Source organism: Dendrobium catenatum, unplaced genomic scaffold (assembly GCF_001605985.2).
Source record: "Dendrobium catenatum unplaced genomic scaffold, ASM160598v2 fragScaff_scaffold_328, whole genome shotgun sequence".
NCBI classification, from domain to species: Eukaryota; Viridiplantae; Streptophyta; class Magnoliopsida; order Asparagales; family Orchidaceae; genus Dendrobium; species Dendrobium catenatum.
In genome coordinates this window covers 638,036-642,784 of record NW_021318790.1, presented here as the reverse complement: position 1 = coordinate 642,784, position 4,749 = coordinate 638,036, and the positions used below count along the sequence as shown (strand labels likewise).

The 4,749-nt window shown below is 31.4% G+C and overlaps 1 pseudogene; it reads left to right on the top strand.

Moving 5' to 3' along the window:
- The first annotated feature begins 88 nt into the window (after positions 1-88).
- On the top strand, positions 89-4,170 carry LOC114579353 (annotated as a pseudogene).
- The last annotated feature ends 579 nt before the right edge of the window (positions 4,171-4,749 follow it).

The following is a 4,749-nucleotide window of genomic DNA, read 5'->3' as shown; positions in this document are numbered from 1 at the left end:
CCACTTGATATAAAAAAATCTTGGGATATACTGATTCAGGAATGATAACATGCATAACTCTTAAATACTAACAATATTTTTGTTTCAGTTATGCAGCTATTGCCAATGATATTTCTGAGTTCCAACCAAAATCACTGTTGGTGAGAAATTATACCCATTTTCCTCTTATCTCAGCAACCTAGGACTGCTTATTATGCCTTCGATCGAAGGCTTCATTTGAGACGGTTTTTTTACTGCTTCTTGAAGCAGCTTTCTAGAACTTAGTAATAATTTTTTTGTTACTAGAAAGCTTTCCTTCAAGAAATAATACAAAAAAAACCCTCAAACGAAGCCTAAATTCAACCCAGATAAATAATCACAGACCTAATAAAAATGTGCGTTTGTAAGGCTTTCCAAAAATCCACTGATGTCTTTTACTGCGACTAGTACTCATTTCAGGTCAAATTCGATAACTCTATTTTTTTTATTTTGATGTAATCACTGATAAGTTTCGCACCTTTTGATTTGGAAACAGCCCGAATTTAAATTTCCGCATTGAAATCTTCACACTGTTACTAACATCAAGATTGCCAATATGGAAAGTTACCAAAACAGTTAGTTCTATTGGTCCTAAAAGTATGTTTTAGGCTTTGTTTGGGGCAACTTTCCTACTGCTTCTTAAAGCAGCTTTCTATTACAAAATTTAAATTTTTTTTACTAAAAAATTGCTTAAAGAAGCAATAAGAAAGCAGTTCCAAACGAAACCTTAGTCTACTAATTCATTCTTCCTTACCTATGCTAGTTGAGTAAAAACATGTATTTTCTAGTTTATTAATTATTATTTTTGGATAAAACAGTGGTTTAATGATTCGTCAGCTGATATTAGAAGCTGTTGTGATGATGCACTACAGTTGCTATCCAAGCGCTATGGATGGAAGGTAACATTTCTCTTGATCAATTCAGACTTCGTTTGAGACGTCTTTTTTACTGCTTCTTAAAACAACTTTTTTGTACAAAAAATTTAATTTTTATACTAAAAAAACTGCTTTAAGAAGCAGTAAGAAAGCCGTCTCAAACGAAGCCTCAGTTGTCTTCATTCAACCCACATAAATCATCAACATACAATTTCCAGTTTCCCCCTAACGCTGCTGCTTATAATTTGTATATCCAATCAAAGTAAACTAGTTGAAATCAACAGAATAAGTCCAGAACAGAATTAATATTTACTTATGTCATAGTACTATTTGTGGGGTTCGAATCTGTATGTTACACATTTAAACTCAAAGCAACTGTTATGTTCAAGACTGTGGATGTGACCATACCGGAGATAGAAGAAATGCGCCTTGCTCATTATGTAACTATTGGATCGGAATGCACTACTTCATTGGCCCCTCAGCTTGAGAAAATGTATGTAGCTGTCTCTTTTCTAAATTAATTTCATAATACCAACTTTTTGTTAAAAAATCTAAAATAACTTATATGAACAACTTCTTATGATTTTAGAAATTATGGAGAATTAGGATGGGATGTGAGAGTTGCTCTGCAAGTATACCGGCTCATTTAGTAGCAGAGATATATCAATGCAACAGCGAATTAGGTAAAAAACTACTTTCTACTCTGTTCGAACATTCTTTTCTGTTTATATTTGTTGTATGATGGAAATTTGTTGCTAATTATTACCTTTCTCCATTAATCTTTCTCAAGGAATCGTCAGATGCAATTTCATAAGGAGATTTTTAGAAGGGCAGATGTTATTGTCACACCTACAACTGGGTATTAAGTTTTTATCTTACTTTTCTTTTACAAAATTAATATTTAAATTAGTTATAGAGCATGAAAACTGAAAAGCTTTTCCTATCTTTTTTTTTTAATAATAGTGTGACTGCTTATCCGCTTCAAAGCGACGCTTTCAGCACTGGAGAACTTGACTACATAAATGGAGGTCAATTGATTTGTAGTATTTAATTACATTTTTCTCAAATGGTTGTTCTTTGATGTTACTCATTTGTATTTATATATTTTTGACAGCTGCACTTATAAGATTCTCGATAGCTGGAAATTTTCTAGGATTGCCTGCAGTGACTGTCCTGGTAAGAATCATTAAGACAAATGAGAATATAGAATTTATGTTTCATTTGGGACAGTTTTTTTGCTAATTCTTAAAGCAGCTTTCTAGTAAAAAAAAAAAAAATTAGTAAACCTACTTTAAGAAAGCCTTCCCAAACGAAACTTTAGTCCCACTACTACCTGAAAAATATATATTTGTAGAAAAATCCAGCGTTAGCTCATCGTACTTCTGTAGTTTCTTGGATTGAAAATGGATTAGACCATTAATGTCTTTGACTCAACTTTACCTTCATTGATACAAATATTATTAAGGACACTATTTTCTTCTTTATATGATGTTTAAAACAAATGGTTTAAATTGCTACTTTGTAGGCTGGATATGACACTGAGGGCATGCCAATAGGCTTGCAGTTTATTGGAAAGCCTTGGTCTGAAGCAACTTTACTCCACCTTGCTTTTGCAATTCAGGTAAACTAAAGTTTTTGTTATTGAGTGATTTAGATGCTTGATGATTTGAGAGAAATTGAAGTTGAATACTCTTTGTCTTAGTCCTCTAGACTTTTATTAGATTCAACTGTGCTTTTAGATTTTGCTAATGAAATAATGTAATTTAATTGGCTGTCTGTATTTTATGGATCTGAGTTTGAGCAGTAAAGTCACTAATAGGCAAAGTTGACTCTTAGAAAAAGAGAATTTAAGATCCATGTGTGACTGAAACCAAGGTCAAAATGAATTATATTGAAGTGATAATTGGATTAGTTGAAGATAAAGTAGTAGAATATAGTCTTGTATGGTTAGATTATTAGAAAATGTATAATAAAGGGTGAAAAATATACTCATCTAACACATAGATGAAATTAGTATCGAATGCTTATAATGAAAAGGGTAGACTAAAATTTAAGCAAAAAAACTGGGGAAAAGTACACTTAATATCATAGGCAGTAGTCAATCCTTTTTTTTTTTAATAAAACTCACATATAGAGGTTTACGCATTAATATAAATAAGATATTACAAGTCCTTACTGAATCGATAGCCTCTAAATACATCATTTGAAATAGAACCTACGTCTTTGATTCAAACTATTACAAACATAAGCAGAAGAAAATAAACAAGGAAAAGCACAGCTCCCACCATGAACAACAACAAGAGCACCAAAAAAACTAATCAGATATCAGAGACTCTCCGAGGAAGGCTAATGATGATTTAAAAAAAAAGGCAAAAGTATACAATTTTTCAGTAACTCAGGCTTTGTTTGGTATAACTTTTGTACTGCTTTATAACAATTTTTTAGTATAAATATTATTAGAAAAAAAAAATTATGCAGTAAAAAAGCTGTCCAAAATAAAGCCTTAAACAGTTGCCGAATATGACCAAACCAGCTCAAACTAAACCTTAATATTTAAAATAAATTTCGAACTTGCAGTTTAAATGGTTACCAAGCACTCTTTTAAACTCCATTAAAAAAGACAAAAATGCAATAATTTAATTGCTTGGCCATGGCCATTTACTGATTGTGACAATCAGCTCAAACTAGATCTTAATTTAAATAAATTTCAACTTGCAATTTTAATGGTTACCAAAAATATCTCCTATAAAAACTCCCTTGGCATAATGCATAACTAATGCTAACATGTAAAGTACAGCTTTATCATTTCTGTCAAATTCGCTTACCAGCAATTTTGTGTACTACAACTTATGACAGAATTTTCAAATCTCAATTAATATTAGGCAGATGTTTGTACCTTACCGTCTCTGTATCTATTAATAACTATTCTATCTTTGAAATGTTGAAGCACACACTGAAATTAAAGCTGCTCTGTCGTAAAAAACTAATAATGTCTGATATTCTTTGACAGGCTATGTTCATTCACAGTTACCGAAAGCCAGAAGTGTTTTATGATCTGCTGAAAACTGAATAGATAAAAGTCGAAAGCATACAAGACATTGAAGTACAATTGCAGGATAATACTTTGGTGCAAAGGTTTAAAAATTTAATACCAGAAGAGTAATCATGTTACTGTTATATGACTCAAATGGTGTGCAGGCATGGATACATCTCATATTATCTGTAAGGTGCTCCAACAAAATTCATTCGGTAATGAAACTCATATGTATGTTTGATTTTTAGAAAACTGTTATCCTCTTTTTTATATCCAGTGCTTACCAACTAAAAATTTTAGTGCGCACTGTTTATTTTTAATTGCTGAATTCAGTAAAAATAAATTGGAGGTGAATGTATTAGCATGTATACATATTGACAAGTAACACATGAAGTTCATAGGCCTGAATTTCTACACCTCATAGACTTTATTCTTCTAAAAAAGTTAAATAACAACTTTCTTACAGCTCATGCTCTAACAATCTAGTTATCGAAGCTTCCTCTCAACATAGATCTAAAGCAACAATAAAAGAATTAGGCTTTGTTGGGACGACTTTATTACTGTTTTTTTTAAAGTTGTTTCTAGTATAAAAATTAAAATTTTATATACTAAAAAAGTTGCTTTAAGAAACAATAAAAAATCCGTTCCAGACAAAGCCTAGCCAAGCATAAGCAAGGCAGTTGCCTCGAAAGCAATCATAGGTAACAGAGCTACCCAAATAAACTATTAAGCTTCGTTTGGAGCGGCCTTTTTATTATTCTTCTTTTCAGACCGCAACCAAAATTTATATTTGGTCCACTACTTTTCATTATTTTCGAATAA